The sequence below is a fragment of the Scyliorhinus canicula genome, chromosome 12, assembly GCF_902713615.1.
Source record: "Scyliorhinus canicula chromosome 12, sScyCan1.1, whole genome shotgun sequence".
Classification (NCBI taxonomy): Eukaryota; Metazoa; Chordata; class Chondrichthyes; order Carcharhiniformes; family Scyliorhinidae; genus Scyliorhinus; species Scyliorhinus canicula.
The window spans coordinates 142996621-143021261 of record NC_052157.1 but is presented as its reverse complement, the minus strand read 5'-3'; the positions used below and the strand labels follow the sequence as shown (position 1 = coordinate 143021261).

The 24641-nt window shown below is 42.7% G+C and overlaps 1 protein-coding gene across 5 annotated transcripts in view; it reads left to right on the top strand.

The window, feature by feature from the left end:
- Positions 1 to 24641, top strand: part of taok1a (TAO kinase 1a) — a 188057-nt gene that overhangs the window by 70432 nt on the left and 92984 nt on the right. Inside the window, exon 1 of one of the 5 annotated variants that reach the window (XM_038814335.1) lies at positions 19898 to 20034. The exons of the other annotated variants lie outside the window; for them this stretch is intronic. The gene's annotated coding sequence lies outside the window, so the exon portion shown is untranslated. Of the gene's footprint in view, positions 1 to 19897; positions 20035 to 24641 lie in introns of those variants that run through there. 5 annotated transcript variants of the gene reach the window in all.

Sequence of the window (24641 nt, the reverse complement as noted above, 5' to 3'; positions counted from 1 at the left end):
GTGTTGCCATGGAGAATACACCATGGTGCAGCTAACTGCCAAGCTTTGGTTTAAATTCAAACCAGATAACGTTGACTCTGGTCCAGACATTATCATTATGAATTTAACAAGGAATGGAACATAAGAACATAGGAATTTGGAGCAGAAGTAAGCAAGTCAGCCCCTCGAGCCTGCTCCGGCGCTCAAATAAATCATGGACAATCTATTCCCGTGGTCAAATCCACCTCCCTATCTGTTCCCCAAAACCCGTTAACCCATTTTTCATCAGAAATATATCTATCTCCTTTCATGACTCAGACTCCACTGCACTATGGAACAGCGAGTTTTACAAAGTCACCACCCTCTGCAAGAAGTAGTTCCTCCTCATCTCATTTCTAAATCTACTACCTCTCAAACCTATATCTGTGATCTCTTCTTCTGGCTGTCCCTTGAACTTTTGTTTAGTTGAAAAAGGTGCAATGCATGGACATGCTCTTTCTGTCTGTAAAGGACAAGACTGTGTGTGTGAACGTACGTAATATCCAGCATGCGTAAATGAGCCACACTGCAAGTCCGACTGATAAATTGGTTGTTAGTGTAATTAGCACAATCAGGATTGTTTAATAAATGCTGTCCAATCATGCAATCACATTTAAAGTTGAACAGTGTGTTTTGAGTTTTTCAGGCATGGGCTGGTTGTATACGGTCAGTACTTTGTTGCGAACAGCTGAAGGGATATGTTGTTTGATTTGTTCTGCCGATCGTTGGAGTGTATGGCCTACATACCTGCATTGGTACTGAAATTCATACACCATATTATTCATTCGTATGATAGGCAGATAGTCTTTTGGCTTGATGGCAGCATCCAGTTGGTGGAGAATACCACCCCTGTTGCTTTTGCATAGTAGCAGCATGAAATGGCTAGAATGAATGAAAATCGCTTATTGTCACGAGTAGGCTTCAATGAAGTTACTGTGAAAAGCCCCTAGTCGCCACATTCATGCGCCTGTTCAGGGAGGCTGGTATGGAATTGAACCGTGCTGCTGGCCTGCCTTGATCTGCTTTAAAAGCCAGCAATTTAGCCCAGTGCTAAACCAGCCCTACATTCACCTGTTGCTCAGATTTTTTGAGACAGCTTAACCTCCCAGGCACTATTTACTAGGTTCCCAATAGACTAATTTTATAGCGCGAGGAACAGGAGTAATCCAAACCTGTATATTAACCTGTGAGGTTAGGTTTGTGCTAGACAGTAATAGAGAACTTATTGGAATATTTCTCAAACAACATGTCGAGCGAAGGGATATCATTTGACTGCTTTATTTTAAAAGTGAAGTTGAACACAAAATGGAGCCAATTAAGGTGTGTAAGAAAATTCTGTATGCGAATCGGAAAAATGCAAGATTCAGGAGGATGTCTTTCTTGTGCAAACCAACAGGTCATTGCTAGAGCTGGACCTAGAGGGCGCCCCATGGCAACACAATCTGTTTGACCATACATGGTGTAATTGAAACAAAGTGCCCGAATCACTGAGTTCATAAGTTCAGTGATGCGGCGTAAATGTCTATGGCTTCCTTGAGCAGTACATTAGTGAGTAGGCTAGTAATGTCGAACAAGCACTAGCATATTGTTAGTAATACTGTGTTGAAGTCCTGTATGGTGATGGAATACTTCATGTGTATGTGGAAAATTTTCAAACAACTGGTTGTAGCAACTTTGCTCACCTATTTGGCGAGTTCATGATGTGCAGAACCAGTCATAGATCAGATAGGGCATAAAGGGACATCACTTTTGTTATTATTACCAACAATAGATATGATTCTCAGATTGGATAACACTGGCTAAATAATCGTGATTGCGCTAAGAATTACACAGACAGCCAATTTAAGGTTCGTAGTCGGATTTACAGTGCGCCTCATTTGTGTATACTGGAAGCTACATTTATTCACACACAAGGTCCAGATCTTTCCAGAAGGAGCATGTCCACACATTGCACCTTTTTCAACAAAAGGAAAGCTTGAGGACAGCAATTCCCTGGTTCATTGCTCCTGGCAAAGCCATCACCAATCACAGTTGACATGCCTGGTTTGAAGTGCGGCATGGTGGCACAGCGGTTAATACTGTTGCCTCATAGTGCCAGGGACCTGGGGTTGATTCCGACCTTGGGTGACTGTGTGTAGTTTGCACTTTCTCCCGTATTTGCATGAGTTTCTTCCGGGTGCTCCGGTTTCCTCCCAATGTCCAAAGATAAAGAACAAAGAAAAGTTCAGCACAGGAACAGGCACTTCAACCCTCCAAGCCTGCGCCAACCATGCTGCCCGACTAAACTACAATCTTCTACACTTCCTGGGTCCGTATCCCTCTATTCTCATCCTATTCATGTATTTGTCAAGATGCCCCTTAAATGTCACTATCGTCCCTGCTTCCACCACCACCTCCGGCAGCGAGTTCCAGGCACCCACTACCCTCTGTGTAAAAAAAACTTGCCTCGTGCATCTACTCTAAACCTTGCCCCTCGCACCTTAAACCTATGCCCCCTCGTAATTGACCCCTCTACCCTGGGGAAAAGCCTCTGACTATCCACTCTGTCTATGCCCCTCATAATTTTGTAGACCTCTAGCAGGTTGACCCTCAACCTCTGTCGTTCCAGTGAGAACAAACCGAGTTCATTCAACCGCTCCTCATAGCTAATGCCCTTCATACCAGGCAACATCCTGGTAAATCTCTTCTGCACCCTCTCTAAAGCCTCCACATCCTTCTGGTAGTATGGCAACCAGAATTGAACGCTATACTCCAAGTGTGGCCTAACTAAGATTCTATACAGCTGCGACATGACTTGCCAATTCTTATAATCAATGCCCCGGCAAATGAAGGCAAGCATGCCGTATGCCTTCTTGACTACCTTCTCCACCTGTGTTGCCCCTTTCAGTGACCTGTGGACCTGTACACCTAGATCTCTCTGACTTTCAATACTCTTGAGGGGTCTACCATTCACTGTATATTCCCTACCTGTATTAGACCTTCCAAAATGTATCACCTCACATTTGTCTGGATTAAACTCCATCTGCCATCTCTCCGCCCAAGTCTCCATACGATCTAAATCCTGCTGTATCCTCTGACAGTCCTCATCGCTATCTGCAGTTCCACCAACCATTGTGTCGTCTGCACACTTACTAATCAGACCAGTTACATTTTCCTCCACATCATTTATATATACTACGACCAGCAAAGGTCCCAGCACTGATCCCTGCGGAACACCACTAGTCACAGCCCTCCAATTAGAAAATCACCCTTCCATTGCTACTCTCTGCCTTCTATGACCTAGCTAGTTCTGTATCCACCTTGCCAGCTCACCCCTGATCCCGTGTGACTTCACCTTTTGTACCAGTCTACCATGAGGGACCTTGTCAAAGGCCTTACCGAAGTCCATATAGACACCATCCACTGCCCTACCTGCATCAATCATCTTTGTGGCCTCGTCGAAAAACTCTATCAAGTTAGTGAGACGCGACCTCCCCTTCACAAAACCATGCTGCCTCTCACTAATACGTCCATTTGCTTCCAAATGGGAGTAGATCCTGTCTCGAAGAATTCTCTCCAGGAATTTCCCTACCACTGACGTAAGGCTCACCGGCCGGTAGTTCCCTGGATTATCTTTGCTGCCCTCATTAAACAAAGGAACACCATTGTCTATTCTCCAGTCCTCCGGGACATCACCGTAAGATAGTGAGGATCCAAAGATTTTTGTCAAGGCCTCAGCAATTTCCTCTCTAGCCTCCAGTATTCTGGGGTAGGTCTCATCAGGCCCTGGGGACTTATCTACCGTAATATTTTTCAAGACGCCCAACACCTCGTCTTTTTGGATCTCAATGTGACACAGGCTATCTACACGCCCTTCTCCAGACTCAACATCTACCAATTCCTTCTCTTTGGTGAATACTGATGCAAAGTATTCATTTAGTACCTCGCCCATTTCCTCTGGCTCCGAACATAGATTCCCTTGCCTATCCTTCATTGGGCCAACCCTTTCCCTGGCTACCCTCTTGCTTTTTATGATGTGTAAGAAGCCGTGGGATTTTCCTTAACCCTATTTGCCAATTACTTTTCGTGACCCCTTCTAGCCCTCCTGACTCCTTGCTTAAGTTCCTTCCTGCTTTCCTTATATTCCACACAGGCGTTGTCTGTTCCCAGCCTTCTAGCCCTGACAAATGCAGGTGTTCAGGTTAGGTGGGTTAGTCATGCTAAGTTGACCCTTAGTGTCCAACGGTTAATTGGGATTGCAGGGTTATGGGAATAGAGTGGGGAGTTCGCCTGGGTGGGGTGCTCTTTCAGAGGGTTGGTGCAGACTTGATGGACTGAATGACTACCTTCTGCACTGTAAGCATTCTATGAATTTAAACAAAAGCGTGACAATTCATTTATCCCTGCTGCATTCTCTATCGTAATGTCTCGAGTTATTTGTCCACTTACCAACCCTCTTCTCATGCAGTATAAATTGTTCCCTTTGCTATTGGTTTTCTTGAGAATCTGCCCTGGTGAGTTCAAGACATAAAGTTTTGAAGGCATGTCTCTTGTTTTCAGCAATACTTCAATCCTTACTGTCTTAAAATGATAAGTGGACAAATTCACCTGAAGTTACTGCCTTAGAAATAATGTATAATCTGCTTCAAATGTGTTTTAGCATTCACCATCAGCGATGAAAGCCCATTACATCAACCATTATTTCTAGAACAATTTGTTGAGTAACTTTAAAAACAAAATTCCCAATGAGTTTACTATCCTTGTGATAAAGCAACCTTTCATGTTTAGATATCATATTTTAATCAAATCTAAATTGTACCGAAAGATCAAAAAAGTGAATAGTAAAACAATGTATTTGAGCTGGAAGATGTTTTAAAATGTGAAAAAGAGGTATTAAAGCTATTTTGAGCAAAATAAAGTTCAAACTCTTTGTTTAACTCCACAATACAGGATTAAAATTTTCTAAAATATCAGTAAACCACAAATCGAAAATGTCGTTGACTTATTTGTTGGTGAGATGTATACTTGTCAACACGTGAGTTTTAACATCAATATCAAATTCATCCAGGAACTTTAGTAATGTAAGTTGTTTGGGTAATAATTGAGAGCATGAACCAAAGATGCTATTCTCCCCTTCCTGCCCTTAGGCCTTTGCGATGCTCTAGAAGTCCCTATAATTAAATACATGCCAGGAACCAAACTTGGAAAAATATTACAGATACTGAAATTAAAATGGAATATGCTAGAAACACTCAGCAGGTTAGTCAGCATCTGCAGAAAGAAGAGGATATGGATAAAGTTTCAGATGGATGACTGGAGTGCTGATTGTGGATCCCGTATCACCTTTCATGAGGTATTCACCCACTAATCCATTAAAACATTTAATATTAAAAAAAAAAACATTTTGTTAAATCTTTTTGTCTTAAATTTTCAGGGCAATCGCAAGAATGCCAATGTCAGGGCACCACCTGAGTGGCAATCAACCATGAACAGGATGCTGCCACCAAGCCAAAAATATGTTCTGCCCATCACCCAAATGAGTAATGTGACATACGAATTTCAGTGCCAGTTTGATGCTAGGCATGTAGGGCTGTACCTCCCAAGGACTGGTGGATCGTATCAAACAGCAAGTTACTTCTGCTGTCAGCAACAGGCAAGGTACAGATTGTACCCAACCAGCCATTACTTGTAAAAGTCAAAATAGCATGTCCATTGGATAACATTTGCTAAATACTCAGTGTGCTAAAAATTACACTGATAACCAATTTAAGATTGCCAGTTGGGCTTGCGATGTGGAGCATTTGCGTATACTAGAAGCTACGTATATTAATTCATAGTGCCCTGTTCTTGAAGACTGAAAGAAGTGTGCATTCATTGTGCCTATTTCAGCTAAAGAAAATAAGTGACATTCATTCATTGGTTCATTCCGTAGGGCAATGCCGTGACTAATCAGAGTAAAGCTGCCTGGTTTAAATTTTAAACAATGGGGGAAGTTAACTGTTTGTCACCATCAACTTGAATGGGTTCTCCATGGCAACGGCTCTACCATACAGAGTTCACGTGTCAATCAATCACTCCTCAAAGTATAAAGTTGTTGTTTCCCCTGACTGGTATTCTTGCGATTGTCCCAATAAGTGCAAGACAAAAAGCTTCGACAAAATGTCTTTTTTCAGCAATACTCCAGTTCTGTACTACCGAACTATTTACGTTAAAATCTATCTGTTTGGCAATATTATTGGTTGCGTTGTTGGGTATACATTTTTATTTTTTTTTAAATAATTTTTATTAAAGTTTTCACAAAATATCAACAACAAAATATAAAAGGAACCCAATAGAATTAAATACAGAACAAAACAACTCAATGCCCCCCCCCCCCCAATACACAAATAATAAATTAACACCCATCGAAACACATAGCAAATATACATCCCCTCAGATCCCCCAATATAGAAAAGCAAAAAATAAAATAGAACCCCCCCCCCCTTTGCTGCTGCTGCTGACCATTGTCTACCGTTCTGCCAGGAAGTCTAGGAACGGTTGCCACTGCCTGAAAAGCCCTTGCACCGACCCCCTCAAAGCAAATTTCACCCGTTCCAATTTTATAAACCCCGCCATGTCATTGATCCAGGACTCCATGCTTGGGGGCCTCGTATCCTTCCACTGAAGAAGAATCCTCCGCTGGGCTACCAGGGACGCAAAGGCTAGAATACCGGCCTCTTTCGCCTCCTGCAATTCCGGCTCCTCTGCAACCCCAAATATTGCGAGCCCCCAGCCCGGTTTGACCCTGGATCCTACCACCCTGGATCCTACCACCCTCAACACCGTCCTCACTATGCCCTTCCAAAATTCCTCCAGCGTTGGGCATGCCCAGAACATATGGGTGTGGTTTGCTGGGCTCCCTGAGCACTTCACACACCCATCCTCACCCCCCCCCCCCCCCCCCCCCCCCCCCCCCCAACCGGCTCATCCTTGTCCCGGTCATATGTGCCCTGAGCAGTACCTTAAACTGTACAAGGCTGAGCCTCGCGCACGAAGAGGAAGAGTTCACCCTCCCTAGGGCATCTGCCCACGTCACCTCCTCGATCTCCTCCCCCAACTCCTCCTCCCACTTACCTCATCCTCCGCCTGCATCACCTGGTACGTTGCCGAAATCTTCCCCTCTCCAACCCATACCCCCGAGAGCACCCTGTCCTGTACCGTGCGTGGTGGCAGCAGTGGGAATTCCACCACTTGCCGCCTGGCAAACGCCCTTACCTGTAGATACCTAAAGGTGCTTCCCGGGGGAGCCCGTACTTCTCCTCCAGCTCACCCAGGCTCGCGAACTTCCCATCCACAAACAGGTCCCCTTACCTTCTTATCCCTGCCCTGTGCCACCCCGAAAACCCACCATCTAATCTCCCCGGGACAAACCGGTGGTTCCCCCGTATCGGGGTCCACACCGAGGCCCCCACCTCCCCCCTGTGTCGCCTCCATTGCCCCCAAATTTTGAGGGTAGCCGCCACCACTGGGCTTGTGGTATACCTCGTTGGAGGGAGCGGCAGTGGCGCCGTTGCCAGCGCCTCCAGACTCGTACCCTCACAAGACACCATCTCCAGCCTCTTCCATGCTGCCCCCTCCCCCTCCATCACCCACTTGCGCACCATCGCCGCATTAGCGGCCCAGTAGTACCCACAGAGGTTGGGCAGCACCAGCCCCCCCCCCCCCCCCCCCCCCCCCCATCCCTACTCCGCTCCTGGAACACCCTTCTCACCCTCTTGAGTCCCTCGCGCTGACACAAACCCCGTTATGCTCCTGTTGACCCGCCTAAAGAAGGCCTTCGGGATAAGAATGGGGAGGCACTGAAACAGGAACAAAAACCTTGGGAGCACGGTCCTCTTGACTGACTGCACCCTACGTGCCAGGGACAGAGGCAACGCGTCCCACCTCTTAAACTCCTCCTCCATTTGCTCCACCAGCCTCGTGAAATTAAGTCTATGCAGAGCCCCCCAAAATTACATTCATGTGTGTGTACAACTTTGGTGTGATCTGCATTAGAGACCATTTTGGTTGGGGGAAAAAAAGGGTCCCTCACCCATGTCATCTACAGGCATTAAGCTATGAACATATGCAAATAAAGGATCAAACACATCCTGCTGCTTTCTTGTAACTTTGGCTTGCGCCAAAGTGCTGACTGCCTCCATGAAAACCAACACTAAGCTGCATAGAATGGAGTAGGAGATGTGTACACGGCTTAATCACTGCTGCTCTTAGTCCAGAGATCTTTGGCTTCCAGGACTCGTACCCTTGCAATGTTCTTTGGTGACCCTCAGCAGTCCTCTTTTTGCACATCAAGAGCCCTAACAGTATTTCAGATCCTGCAATGTTATTTGACGAGTGATAGAACACACTCCCAAGGTGCAAATGTTCCTTCTCCAGATCCTTGCGATCTTACGAAAAAGCCTGCTTGGATATTGGCATATGAACCGGTGCAGCTTCGAATATTGTGCCTTCTACACAATAAAGAGGCTCGAGGCCAAACACCCTGGGCTCCTTGAGCGCCAGTCTTAAACAATCTGCAAAGAGAGGTGTCCAAGATAGGATGCTGCTGAATTTCCAGGTCATAGACATTCTCAAATATATTTTACTGTTTACTACTTTGGTATAGAATCTAACTATGCCGTGCATGTTTACTGGTGTACCAGAGGAGCAAACGATTCCTCCAACTCAGAATTTTGAGAAGATTGAAGCTGTTGTCCTAGGTCCCTGCATCAATGGTTCCCTAGCCACTGACTCCATCTGAGAGGCTGGAGCAAATTGTTTTTGACTATTTCAAATACTAATCGGCACCATCGCCCAAGAACAGACCACTTGTTTCCACCTCTCTGATATTGCTTACCTTGGCCCCAGCTTCATCTCATCTGTTGCTGAATCCCTATGTTACTTGTAAACTTGGCAATGCCAATGGACCCCTTCCTAGCCTCCCATATTCTATTGAACTTGAAATCACCCAAAACTCTGTCTGTGTCCCAACTTGCACGTCCATTTGCTGAGCAAGAAGTTAATGTTTCAGCATTGGTGAAAAAGTCATGATTTTTGGTAACTGAATTTGTGGTCTAAATCTTGCATACAGCTTGTTTCACCCACAGAAGTGCTGGGATCAGCACTAAGAGTCTTATCGCTGATAAATGTTGAAGGTCTTTCCAAGTCCAGGGAGATGATTACCTCTAGTGTTCTCTCCCCGGATGGGGTCATTATCGCGTTTAGCCGGCGCCTGATGTTTGACGTAAGTTGCCTGTCCTTAACAAAGGCCTTCTGGTCCTCTGCGACTACTTCTGGTACACAGTTGCCTGGCTACGATTTTGACCAGTATTTTCAACCATACTTATTTCTGGACGCACCCCTGCACTCTGGGGTTTCCCTTTGTTAAGGGACCACCCAAAATAGTCACCGTACTCACCATGAGGGTGGGCCCCTGCGCTCCAGGGTTTCCCTTTATACAGTGGCCATCCAACAGGGCCACCAACTGTGTGTATACCATATGGGTGAGCCCCAATACTTGGGATTTCCTTTTGTTTGGGAACCCTCCAAAGTGGCTGCTTGCGGTGCCCTCTTGTTCCCTGTGTGGCCTGTTGTAGCCAGCCTAGAGCCCCCCCCCCAATCCCTCTGCCCATTCCCCTGCTAGTGCTGTTCACTATTCCCCTGCTAGTGCCCCCCCCCTCCAAAATGGGAGATGCGCCACATCCTCCTGACTCTTCCTGGAGCTAACTTTCCCGCCAGTGTGGTGGCCCCACCTCTCGGAATCATCTTAGCTTCGCCTTCACCTGCTGTTTTTCTGTCCTTTCCCCTCTTCCTCTTTCTCCCTTTCTCCAACGTCCGGCTGCTCTTGCCCCCTCCTTTCTGTGACTTAGTTTTCGGCTTTGGAACGAGGCAGTACAGCCCCGCGCAAATTGTCTTTTAATCTCTCAAGGTGACAGCTTCACCTTTGTTTCTGCTGCTGCCTTCCCAGCCCGTTCATTTGGACAAACCTGACTGCGTCTGCAGGGGCCATAAATAGTGCTCCTTGCCCTGGAAAGTAACCCATAGCTTGACTTGGTACAGCATCTCAAACTTCATCCCACTTTTGCTCTGTTAAATTCACCCCGACGCTTGACCAGGTCTGCCCCACTGTTCTGGTAGATTTGTGTCTGCTGTCCCAGTTGCAGGTTTTTGTCTGCCTGGCCCAAAACCGGATTCTTTCCCAGTCTTGGTACTGGTGCATCTTCACAATTGTTGCCCTTGGATGTTCCCCTTCCCTGGGGTTCAGCCGGTGCGACCTGTGAGCCCTGTCTATCTCTTGGCAGGTTGGGGACGTTGCCCCGTACCAAGTTTCCCAGCATCTGGGCCACGTAGTCCTTGGGTTCCTGCCTTCGGTTCCCTCCGGCAGCCCCACTATTCTTCAGTTCTGGCGCCTCAACCGGTTCTATTGATCTTTTACCTTCCCCTTAAGATACCCTGCGTCGCTACCAACCTCACTATTTCTGTCTCTGGGGCGGAGGACGATCTGGTCCGTGGAGGCCTTTTCCAGCTCCTTAATTGTGCTCCACTGGGCCTCCAGTTTCTCCGCTTTGTCGAGGGCCACCTGCATGGCGGTCAGTGCTTCCGTGACTGCCACCTTCACCACTGCCCGGATTCAGAGTTTTATGGCCTCTTTGAGCTCCATTTGCTCTCTGGTGAGGCGCTTCTTCCATCGCCCTCTAGCAAGGGGGAGTTCCGTGCAAGACGTGTTGGCCCCTCCCTTTCAGGTGCGGGTGGGGCTTCTTCGCCTCGTGGCTCCGCCGTCTTGCTCGCCGGTTTCTCCAGGCTCCTGTTACACCTCATTCCCTTGTGGCTTCTGGTGCAGCTGTTTCTCGGCATTTCGGTTTATATTTAATTTGTAGGTTGATATGGGGATGCTTTTTCTCTCTGTTCTGGTGGGCTATTTTTGGTTATAAGTGCTTAAATTTGATTTCCGAGGAGGAGAGCAGCCTTCCGAGTGTCGGCTCAGCACATCCCCGTCACTGGAAGTCTCATGTCTCAGGATGTTGATGGTAATGTCATTGAATGTGGAGGGGAGGTGATTAGATTCTTTCTTGTTAGAGATTTAAGCTATGCTTAATATAAGATCTTGTTCTAGGTTTGCACCTCAGTTTTTTTCTATTTTTTTTAGACAAGTTATGCTGGTTCACAACAGGGTTGTATTTATTTACATGTCTGCCAACTAATATTTTCCTTGGTGGGCAATTGGTAAATAGATCAAGTTTTGTTTTGTACTTTTCTTTACCATGCTTGCATTGTAGTCTCTACATTGATACTCTGTTATTGGAGTGCATTTTGTTTTTGCAATTCTCCATCAACGTGTTGGTGAAGTCTGATTGAAGATTTGTGTCAGTTGATGCTGGCAGTTCCATTTAAAAATTGCACTGTCAAGAATAGCTCCTCCAACTGTAGATAATAAAGTGGAGTTTATATTGTCTTTGTTTATTGTGTAAATTTGAAGTACAAAGCATTTTATAAATTCTCCAAAATTATTATTAGAATGTAAAATGTTTGGAAGTGATTCTGAAAGTAAGAACGTTACTCGATCTCCCAATTCAAGGAACTTTTCATATCCTCTGAATATGAAGCAGCTGGATGTGTTCCAGTTCGAAATATGATTCTGATGTACACTCAATGCAGCAAAATGGAATAGTCTTCACAGCTTCCAGGGCTCATTAGTTGCGCAAACTTCCTCATCCTGGCAATGAGTCATTTCATTTATGGGATTTCATATCCTGCATGATATGTTGCCTATCCTTATGTCTCTGAATAAAGTTGAAAATTTGGAGGATCAGAATTGGGGTCAATGGTTCATGCCCAGACCAGTTTTCACAAGAGGATTGTGACTTATCACAGTCTTCTTCGCCAATTATAATCACCCAGTTGATGTAGTCAGACTGGAAAAACTCTGAAAGCACATGTTATTGTCTTGATAAGTTTTATTGGTTTCAAATCATTGTAATTAATGCCACTTTATTGGACATATGCTCCCAAGAATCTAATTTCCCTGTTGATTTACAAGCAAAGATTGTTTGGCCAGGAAGGTGCTCTTCCTATTGATCTACAGTCAAATATTTCAGAGATCCGGCTGGGGGCAGAATCTGAGAAGCTGGTGGAAACTGCTTCCTTAAATTTGAATGTATAAGATAAAACTGTATCAGGTAAAGATAAACAGTTTGATGTCTACAAAGTAAAAGAGTTTTGACATAAATATTACTTACATGGGAGGGGGAAGAGAAAAGATGAAGGAAACTTGATGATTAAAAAGTGTCAGGTTTTGAATTTGAATGTTATCCCTTGAAGTGACATTCATTTGAAGTGAAATCCTTATCGCCTGTTCATTCCCAGTTGGAAAGATTACTGCTAATTGTCTGAACTCCATCCTCTAATTCTGTTATTCCCATTGGGAGCCTGTTAGGAAATAATATGACCTATTTGGAAAAACATTCTTTTCACCCAGTAAATGCACCCAGTAAAATGGTTGGAGTCTCAGATTTTCAAGTATACAATTATTTTTGTTTCAAGAACAAATAGAAACGTGTGAATGTACCCATTCTCACAAATTTGAAATTCTCGAGACACATTAGCCTGGAGAGCATTTTTGAAGAATTTGATTATCCAAGTCTAGAATTAACATTTGAGCAATCCCATAACCGAATATAATTCTTACCATCTTGACTTTGAGCTATATTGTCTTGGAATTATGTTGCTGTTTCTTCAGTGGGTCAAAATCCTGGAACTTCCTCCTTAACAGCTCTGTGGTAAACCTATATATATATTTTAAAATTTGGAGTACCCAATTCTTTTTTTTTCAACTGGGGGGCAATTTAACGTGGCCAATTAACCTACCCTGCACATCTTTGGGTTGTGCAGGTGAAACCCACGCAAACACGGGGAGAATGTGCAAACTCTACACGGACAGTGACCCAAAGCCGGGATCAAACCTGGGACCTCGGTGTCGTGAGGCAACAATGCTTACCACCGCCACCGTGCTGCTCCTGTGGTAAACCTACATAACATAGAGTGAAGTGGTTCAAGAAGAGTAATTAGGGATGGGCAGTAAATGCTGGCCGTGCCAGTGACACCACATCCTATGAACAAATTAAAAAGATGACAGACTTGATACCACCTACTTGATGCAGATGGGTGGTGATTATATCAGGATGCTACTGTATATGTACCAGCTGCTCTGTTGAACAGATACATTGCCGGTGAAAATCTGCATCGTACAGATCCAGGAGTTTTTATATCTCTGAACAACCAGGCGCTTGAGGGCAGTGTAATTTCAGTCTAAGTATTAAGATTCAGTGTAACCGTGTGTGTTACTCATGATGGCAAAAAGTAAATTTTCCGTGGCAAGTTTGCCCTTGGGTTAAGTTGAAATATTACATCGCTGCTCGGCCTTTTGGCTAAGATCAAACATCTGATCAAGCCCAAGACGAGGTGCAATGCCTTTTCTTGAGGAATACAAGGAAAGCAAAAAAGAGTTTAAGAAGGGAGTTAGGGCAAAAAGGGGTCACAAAATGTTGTTGGCAGACAGGATTAAGGAGAATCACAAGGCATTTTATACGTAGCTAGAGAAACAGTTGGTCCACTCTAGGACAAGGAAAGAAATTATGTGTAGAACCTGAGGAAGTAGGTGAGGTCCTTAATGAGTATTGTGTATTGGTATTCACAAAGGAGAGAGACGTGTTGATTGGTGGTGTCTCAGAGGGATGTGTAAACACTTTATAACAGGTCGTTATTACGAGGGAGGAAGTGTTTGGTGTGTTAAAAAGCATTAATGTGGACAAATCCTCAGGGCCAGATGGCATCTATCCCAGATTACTGAGGGAGACGAGAGATGAAATCGCTGGGCCTCTGACTGAAATCTTTGCGTCCTCATTGGCCACAGGTGAGATCCCAGAGGATTGGAGGATAACTAATGGGGCTTTTCACAGTAACTTCATTGAAGCCTACTTGTGACAACGCTATTATTATTATTATGTTCCGTTATTTAAGAAGGGTTGCAAGGATAATCCAGGTAATTATAGGTTAGTGAGTTTGACGTCAGTGATAGTGAAATTGTTGGAAAAGATTCTCAGAGATAGGATCTCTGCACATTTGGAAGTGAATGGTCTTATTAGCGACAAACAGCATGGTTTTGTATGAGGGAGGTCATGTCTCACTAATTTAATTTAATATTTTGAGGTGACAAAAATGATTGACACGGGAAGGGCTGTGGATGTTGTCTACTTGGACTTCAGTAAAGCATTTGATAAGGTCCCTCATGGCAGGCTGGTGCAAAAGATTAGATCACATGGGGTCAGGGGTGAACTAGCTGGATGGATCAGGAACTGGCTTGGCCATAGAAGACAGAGGAGTAGAAGTGGAAGGGTGTTTTTCCGAATGGAGGTCTGTAACTAGTGGTGTTCCGCAACGATCAGTACTGGGACCTCTGCTTTTTATAATATATATAAATGACTTGGAAGAAAATATAGCGGGTCTGATTAGCAAGTTTGCGGATGATACTAAGATTGCAGGAGTTGCGGATAATGATGACGATTGTCAGAGAATAAATCAGGATAAAGATGGGCTTCAAATTTGGGCAGAGAAATGGCAGATGGAATTTAACCCAGACAAATGCGAGCTGATGCATTTTGGTAGATCCAATTCAGGTGGGAGTTATAAAATAAATGACAGATCCATCAGAAGCATAGATACACAGAGATCTGGGCGTGCAGGTCCACAGATCCTTAAAAGTGGCAGCATGGGTGGAAATGGTTGTAAAGAAAGCATATGGCATGCTTGCCTTCATAGATGTGATGTAGAAAATGCAGAAAGCAGCTAATTTGAACTCCGCAAACTCTCTCAAACAGCAGTTTAATAATGAACTGTTAATCTGTTCTTGTGACATTAATTGAGAGATAAATATTGGCCAGGACACCAGATGACTCCCCTGCACTTCAAACTAGTGCCATGGAATTGTTTACTGTTCACCTAAGCAGATAGATGGGGCCTGAGTTTAATGTCTGATCTGAAAAATGGCACCTCGAACAGTGCAATGCTCCCTTCAGTATTGCACTGGAGTTTCAGCCTGGATTTTTGTGCTCAAGCCCTGGAGTGGGACTTGAACCCAGAATCCTGCAATTCAGAGGTGAGTTTGCTACCGATGGAGTCACCATTGACGCATCATGTATAACAGTAATGCAGAACAAGAAGCTGAAAAATCATGCAATAGTAGCCTGGTCATGTCTAGTGATGCTTCAAGGTCACATAACCCAAGAGTTATACCAGCCTGCCCCTTTAATGGGCGCACAAAATAATTTAAAGCGGCTGCGCACTTAAATCGCATACACACTGAAGAAAATTCGAGGGTATATTAGTTTGACACTCATTTTGAAGACTGGTGCAACATAAAATCAAAAATTGTCTATTATCACGAATAAAATCTGTTCCACTTCAGCTTGCTTGTTTCTGTGACAGATATAAAACATTTTCAATAAACCCGCAACCTGGTCAAGCAGGATTTCATTGAAATAAATTTTCACAGAGGGCTATACAAGAAAAAGGTCAGGAACTGAGGGTAATTATCAAGCAGGTAGACAAAATTTGTGTAATTTTCACCTCCCTTTGGCTAGCGCACACATGCAATGGCAGATGTTAAACGTCTTGCAACCAATTAGTGAAGGAGATGACCAGAACCCTGTCTTTACTCAGTTGTAGTTTTATTCACACAGTGAGAGATTACAAATGTATAGCTGCTAATTCTACAACTCCCCACGGGTGTCAGTAAGATTTTTTTTGTTTTAAGCCAGATTGAGGTGACACAGTGGTTAGCACAGCTGCCTCACAGTGCCAGAGACCCAGGTTCAATTCCAGCCTTGGATGATTGTGTATAGTTTGCACTTTCTCCCAGTGTCTGCGTGAGTTTCCTCTGATTGCTCTAGTTTTTTCCCACAGTCCAAAGATGTGCAGATTAGGTGGACTGCCCATTCTAAATCGCCCCTTAGTGTCCAAAGATGTGCAGGTTAGGTGGGGTCATGGGGCTGCGGGTATAGAGTGGGTGAGTGGGCCTAGGTGGGGTGCTCTTTCAGAAGGTCAGTGCAGACTTCATGGGCTGAATGGCTTCCATCTGAGTTACTGGGGTGTTTGAGGATAGAGATGGGGGGGGGGGGCGGGGTGTCTTTGTTTTTCTTTGTTTTCTTTGTTGTGTTGTATATTTAAAATGTTCTCTGAGAGAAGGTTTTAACGTGTGGTTTTGGGGATGTGGAGTTTAGAAACTCACGTGGCAATCATCTGAGGGACTCTGAGGGACATCCAGAAACATTCACTTGGGGTTCAGAGTGGAGAGTGTATTTGCCCATGGTCATCTTGTGTGCTAAAAAGAGACTGTTTATGAGACGATTGTAGAATAAAATGTACTTTGTAATCCATGTTAATCCTAAAACCTGTGTATAATTAAGATAAGGGAGGGATAAAGGAGTATTGTATCATCCAATTTTTTCAGTTTTAATACATGTTTGTTCTCTAACTGTTAAAAGTGATTAGTGGCCCTGTGACACTGTTCTCCACGTTGAGCCAGGGTTCCATTCTGGGATCTTCTCATATATATGTATAACATCAACTGGGGCTGGAACACAAGTGAACTTTCTCTGAACTGTTCCCAGATGTGGTCTTATCAATGCCATGTACAAACATAGCATAATGTCTCTAGTATTATGCTCGACTCCTCTTGCAATAAATACCGACATTCCTGATTACTTGCTGCACCTACATAGTATTTTGAGATTCATGTGCCAGGACATTCAGATTCCTCTCTACTACAGTGTTCTACAGTCTATCTCTATTCAAATAATATATTGTTGTTCTTCTTTTCCTGCCAAAGTGGGCAAGTTCACATTTCCCATATTATACTCCACCTGCAAAATTTTTGCCCACTCAGGAAACCTATCTAAATCCCTCTGTATTCTGTCCTCTTGACATACTTTCCTACCTATCTTTTTGTCATCAGCAAATTCAGCTACCATGTCTTTAATCTTTTCATCCAAGTCATTGATTATAGATTGTAAATTATAAAATGTTGAGGCCCTAGCACTGATCACTCTGATACTCCAGTAACTGCTTGCCAATCTAAGAATGACCCAATTATACCTACTCCGCTTCCTGTTAACTAACCAGTCCTCAATCCATGAGAATTGCCATGTTAGGTTTCTGGCCAGTGGTGACCCACAGATGTTTGTGGTGGATGGTTAAGTGATGATGCTTCAAGGAGAAGTGATTAAATACTCGTTTGTTGGTAATGGTTATTGCCTTGCACTTGTTGACATGAATGTTACTTGCCACCTATCAGTTCATCACTGAATGTTCATCACAAATCTAGTTGCACGCGGGCACGGACAGCTTAATTATTTTAGAAATTGTGATGGAACAGAATCCAATGTTCACAGATCATCTCTACTTTTAATAATGGAGGAAAGGTCATAATTGAAACTGCTGAAGCTTGTTGCGGTCTTGGACACAGCCCTCGGGCACTCCTGCAGTAATGTTTTTGGGCTGAGTTGATTTGCCTCCAAAAGATTAGCATCCAGCAATCACCGTTTAAAAATGTTTGCCAATTAAAGGGCACTTTAGAGTGGCCAATTCACCTACCCTGTACATCTTTGGCTTGTAGGGGTGAGACCCACGCAGACACGGGAGAATGTGCAAAATCCATGCGGACAGTGAAGCGGGGGCAGGATTGAACCCGCGTCCTCAGCGCCGTGAGGCAGCAGTGCTAACCACTGCACCACTATACCACCTAGTATCCGTCAGTCACAACTGTTTTGCTTTGTGCTTGCTCCAAACTACAGAGATTTTGCTCTGATTCCCATTGACTTTAGTTTTACTGGGGCCATTCGTGTCACACTCAGTAAATGCTGCCTTGATGTTAAGGAGTCACTTTCACTTCTCTTCTGGAATTCCGCTTTTTTATCCCATGCTTGGATCAAGGCTGGAATTGTGTCATCCTGGCAAAATTGAAGCTTGGCAATGCTGTGCAAGTTATTGGTTAGGAAATGGCCGTCAATAGCGCAGTCGCTAACACGTTCCATCACTTTTCGAATGAGAGAGAGTAGACTGATGGGCAGTAATTTGTCTCGATTAGATTTGTTCTGTTTTACATGGACAGGGCATAACTGAGAAATGTTTTACTTTGTCAGGTAGATGCCAGTGTTGTAAGTGAATTTAAACTGCTTGGCTAGAGGTATGGTTAACACTGGAGCGTGAGCCACTATTACTGGGATGCTGTCAGGCCTATAGCCTTTGCTGTATTCTGTGTGCTCAGCATTTTCTTGACATCTAAGTGGAGTGAATTAAACTAGTTGAAGACTGGCAGCTATGATGATGGGGCCTCGGGAGGAAGCCATGATGGATCATCCACTCAGCATTTCTGGGCTGAAGATGGTTATAAAAATGTCAGCCTTGCCTTTTGTACTCCTATTGGGCTCTACTATCATTAAGGTTAGAATGTTTGTGAAGCTGCCTCCTCCAGTTAGTTGTTTAATTGTCCACCGCCATTCATGTCTGGATGCGGTAGGACTGTAGATCTTTGATCTGATGCTGTCCATGACATATAGCTTCCACTATTCAGCATGCAGGTAGTCCTGTGCTGTAGCGCACCAGGGTAACATCTGAATTTTAAGCAGGCCCAGTGCTGCTCTTGGTATGCTTTTGTGCTCTGTACTCATTGAACTAAGGTTGATCACCTGGCTTAATGGTACAGTGAGTTATATGGCATGCCACGCCACAAGTGTTTACTGATTGTGGTGGAATACAGTTTAGATGCTGCTGATACCCATAATTTGAGCTTCTGGATCTGTTTGAATCTACTGTGGATGTACCTACATCAAATCAACTGGAGCAGATCAAGAAGGTGGCTCAGCACCATCTCGTCAAGGGCAATTAGTGATGGGCAGTAAATGCTGACCTAGTCAGTGACGCCTACATCCTGTAAAATAATTGAAAAAAATCTTCTGTACAGCTCTTTCCAAACTAACCATTCAAGCTGACTCTTTTCTGCCACAAAACTCTACAAGGATCTCTGGATTTCTTCTAGCTACAAGCTGGAGCAAATCTTCCAGATATTGTTCCCTTACAAAAGCCAAACTGACCTGTCTGCCTCTGTCAGCAAACACAGTTTCACTCTCTGTTGCAGCATGGCACACTTTGGGCTGGTTCAAAAAGAAACGCATACAAGTTATTTTACCTCCTACACAACTCTTTGATTATGAAGATAAAAGAAACCAACGTGGGGCTCGAACCCACATATCTGGGATTAAGAGTCCCATGTGCTACCAACTGAACTGGTCGGGCTGCTCTTCATTCTTTCTCTTCCTTTGTATTATTGGTGTACTCAGCTGAGGAATCCTTTAATAAGCATTATTTTGTCTTCAATTTTTGAATGTCTAGAGTAATTATTTGCTGTGCAAGGCCTTTATTGCTTTGTTTTTACATGATTGAAGAGATTTGGTGAACTCGTCACTGAAACATACTAGATAGATCTAGTTATGCTAAATGTTTCAAAATTGATTGAAATAGAAGCATGCTGCTTTTAATTAAAGGTGCAATAACGCTGTAAGAACTGCTAAATTTGCAAATTGAAATCTAACTTTGATGTAACATGAAATCTAAATTTCTTCTTGTAGATGGAATATGCAGTTAATGTAAAATTTATATGAATTGTATTTTTATTAGGACTTGTAAGCTGTACAGGCAAGTTGCTCTTTTAGTTTTAGGGTGTCCTGTTTGTAAAGATTGAACTGTGTGCTAAGTTCACTGTACATTTCTTTAAAAGATTATAGTTGTTAATTCTCAACCTGCTTCTCTATACTTGTATTTGCTAGAATTATGCTATAATTGAAAGATTTCAAAATGCAAATGCATTTTCCTGGCATAAATTGCATTGTTACATCCAGTCCACATCTGAATCGCAGAGAAAAGAATTGAACTAAATTGAACGACAGGATGGGGCTGAAAGGATAAATTGTGAGTAATAGGCATGCATGAAAATACAGACAAAAAGTAATGCAATATGATTAGGACAAAGGGTCGACTTGATTAGTCAGATGTCCATATCATTAAATTTTTCTTGGAGCGAAATATGTTGTGAAAATGTTGAACGCTATCCACATGAAAATTGCATTGTTGTGAACTGTAAAGGCCTCTTGTGGTTTCAGGGAATTAATTGAACGTATATCTTGTTTTAAAATCTGAGTATGGTTTGTAAAATGTTGATGTATCTATTAAGTCAATCCATTATAATCATTGAATTTCTAATCAATTTTAGATTTGACTTTTCCCAAGAAAATTCATAGCTGTTTTACTGATTGCTAAGAATTAAAAAAAAAAAATTCAGCAGATTTCTCCAGCGCTATCATGTGGTCCGCCAGCAGTGCACCCACACCTGCGGCTTTCCCAACAGCTTGGGATGGCCACAATGGGAAATCCCATTGGCCGGTTGCAGGAACGGAGAATCCCCCTGCTGGCAGGGATTGTCGTGCTGGAAAACATGGCTGGCGGACTGGAGAATCCCACTCAATATATGCTTTAATGATAAATTTGAAACTACCTCGAAGTGAGAAAAATTGGTGCAGTATGCTTGCTTTACATTCTAATTACGCGGAATATTTTGAAATTTTCTGGGAGAACTTAAATATACGTTGGGTATTGTGCGATTGCACTCTTAATAGAAAATACAATATATTTGTGATGCAATTTTTGGCCCAACCTGTCCTATGCAAGTACATTGCTTTTGAGATAACCAAATGCAAGTTGTGACATTAAATTAAAAACAACTAATTTAAAAGGAAATTGAAACCAATATGTCATCTGTGGATAGCAACAGATGTGGATTTCTACAGAAATGCAAGCATGCTTTTGAAAGAAAATATGGCTCTAAGGTAATTGAAATTCATTACTGTAAACTCAACAAAAAACTAACAGTTGCTTAATGTACTTGCCCCATTCTATTGCTAGTTTCCATTATTACCTGGACACGCAGTTTACAATAGACCAGAGAAACTACACATTTGGCTTCACAGATAAACAAAGTTTGCAATATTAATGTGCAAGACTAGGATATACTGCAAACCTTTTAAACTTTAATAGTCTGATTTTACAAATCCCTTAATAGTCTGCAGCATTTTTAATGATAGAATAATGCTGCTCTTCATTTAAGAAAAACCTTCATCAACATTTCATGCCAGTTCCTAGAACTCAGTATTTTCTCTTCACACTCACCTGTTAAACTCTGATGTTTATGAGGTGACACCAACATTATTGGTGATGTAGGAAATGATTTAAGTACAGGGTTATGGGAAAGTTGCTGCCCCTGTTGCCAAATGCATTAAATTCCAAACTTTAAAAGGTCTGGCTTCTGCTTTAGTTTGTAGTTAGGGAACCATTGTTACTTGGACACTATTTTGCAGGCAGCTTCAATCACTGTGTTACAAATGTTGGCAGGTTGCTGATTACATTACTTCAAAGTGCCAGCCTTCTGATGTGTTCAATCTTGATAGAGGACTTTTGTGTAATTTTTTAAAGTGAGATTGTCTTTTGCGTCAGGAAATGTGTTCGTGGTAGTTGGAGTAAGGAGTCGGTGACCGTTTGAGTGCCGATATAGTTGGATCTGAGAAGCTTTATTTATCTTCTATTGGTAAAAGTGAACATCCAGGATGTTTCAAACATTTTCAATGCTTCCCAGGCAGATCATTAACAATTTCAGTCAATTATCTTGGGTGAAATTTGTCATCTTTGATGTTCCTTGATAGAAAATTTAAAATATGGGTAACTATTATGATTAGCCATTGTGAATAATGGCACTGTGCATCCCAGAATTGTCTGCCCTCACACATGTGGCACTTGTTCCTATCCAAAAGAAACCAATTCTTTGAGCTAATGGATGACTGGGTTATCAAGCTTTTCCAGGGCCAGTATTGGATATTTTTGGCTAGAAAGAAACCAACTGCCTAACTTTCAGAGAAAATAATCAAGGAGTGAGTATATGTCTGATGTGATTTGTACAATTCTTGATTAATTTGTGTAAATAAAAAAAAGTTGCATTTTGGTTCACCGTTAGCAAATATCCTGGCCAGTTTACTTGAATTTGGTTTCAAATTGTTTACCAATTAGTGGTGCTTCAGTATTCATTTTATGTTCTATAATATTCATGAAAACAAAGACAGACTTGAATTGATATTGTATGGTTATATTCTATGTGTAACATATTTACGATTTTCTATGATTTGGTACAAAAAGATGAAAGTTTTCAAAGAAGTCAGTAAATTGAAAAGGAAAACAGTGTGCTAACTTCTCAATTCTGTGACCAAAGAGAATTTTAAAGAAGCTAACACTAGTGTAACAAAGTGCAATGGGCCACCTGGAGCCTCCTGTGCAAATGCTGGATCAGCATAGTGAGCATTCTTCTATGAGTAAAACTTAGGCTTACTGATGGCATTTGCCAAACAATAAAGCCAAACAGAAGTGAAGTCATGAAGAAAGCCAAAGAATAATCCCCTCAGCTGTCTTCCTGATTGTGCCATGTGACTTTATGTCATACTGGCAGCTCACTCCACTAGCCAAATCAACAGATGTATGGAGAACTGCATGTTGGGATAGCAGCAGTTGTTCTGAAACAACAGTGTCCTTTTTGTAAAAAGGCACGCTGCAAAAGGATGCAACAATGTGACATCATCTTATCCCAAGAACATTCCTTTACTGTTCTTGGTTTTACTGTGGTTGAAACCTCCCCTCCCCCATCGTTCCAAATCCAGACTATTGTCTATTGTTCAGCAAAATGCTTGAAGTATTTACTGTATTTATTTTTATTGATAGAATCAATGAGTGCGACTCTTATAATCCCTGATTTGTAAAGCATTTTATCATGTATTGTTGTGCAGTCTGGTGTTTGCAATATACCAAATTATTATTTTGAGGGAAAAGAAATTTTGCTGTCTAGAAATAAATTCCAATGACCATCATGTCGCCCTATGTGTATGCAAAGAATAATGAGGATAAATTATTAATTAGGCTTTAGAATATTTTATGTGAATGGTTTACTGAAGAATCATTGGCCTCGATAAATATTGAATAGCTGATACAATTTGATTAAACGCAATAAATACCAAAGATGTAGTTTAATATATCCATTATAGGGAATTCATCGAATCGCTATAATGCAAAAGGAGGTCATTCGACCGATCAAGTCTGCACCAGCCCGTGGCAAGATCTCCCTACCTAGGCCCACACCCACATCCTATGCCCTAACCCAGTCAAATCCTTTGGATATTAAAGGGCAATTTAGCATGGTCAATCCACCTAATCTGCACATTTTTGGATTGTGGGAGGAAACCAGAGGAACCCACACAGAAATGGGGAGAAAGTGCAAACTACACAAAGACAGTCACCTGAAGCTGGATTTGAACCTGGGTCCCTGGTGCTGTGAGGCAGCAGTGCTAACCACTGTCACCGTGTCACCCAAATTTAATGGAATCCATCAGGAACAGGCAGACTGAGCACTTAAAAAAAAGTGCGAATTGATCAGAATCAGCATGAAGCTGAAGGATAGGCAATTTCTGACTGATCTAATTAATTTTTATTTTGGAAGGGATGATTTACATACTGTTCATGGGAACATCTATAAATGTGGTCTTGTATGTACTCCAGAAGGAATAGACAATACAGTAGTTGCTTTGAATTAAGTAGAAAAGGTTGGAAATTCGTTAAGTTGCTCAGTGGTAAGATGCTGGGTTGATACAGAGCTCATTTCTATGCGCTCAAAAAGTTTCCCTCGTTTGTTGTGAGCTGGGCAAAACTGATCCATTGGGAACATTACAGCTGACATTAGTGTCCTGGACCAGGCGACGGGAAAATCATTGAACTCATTGAAACCATTGAACTCATCTAGTGATTCTTGTCGGAGATGCTTGTGCATGAACATAGCGTGAGAAGAAGTTGACCCTGATTGTGATACTTTCTGTATTGTCAAATAGACAACCAGTATTTGCTGTGTAAGCTGATTGTTGTGTTTCAAAATTTCCTTACATTTTTTCCACAGTTAGGAAGTGGAAAAGAGCTAACAACCAACATTAGAAGTAGCAGAGTATATTCAGACAAGTGTATGGAAAAGACTGAGGTAGATTTTTCAAAATGCTAATGAGCTGATGCTGATAAATTTTTATTGACTAAATGATCAATTCATTAGACTGTCAGCAATCAAAAACATCTTGTACCCGTTCTGTTGGAAAGCATTTGACCCTTTTGGTTGAGCAGTGAGGGAGACTTGTTGGGTAGTGACACATCGGGTTGAGGTCGTGGTGAAGGAGGTGGATCTTTTTGAAGCGGGAAAGCTGCAAAGGTAGTTGGGTTTGTTAAAAAGCATGCTGTGAATAGATGAGGCAAAGTAGGAAGAAATGGCGAAGGGTAATTAGAAGCCATCTTTTCTAGGTCAAGTAAAATGGCACACTTTGGGTCAAATAAAGTGTCCCTTATTTTGTATCATGGAATTTGGGGTAATATAAGAGGAATGGACCAGTTAGCCCCTTGTGACTATTCTGCCTTTCAGTGAGATCATAGAACAGCACAGAAGGAGGCCA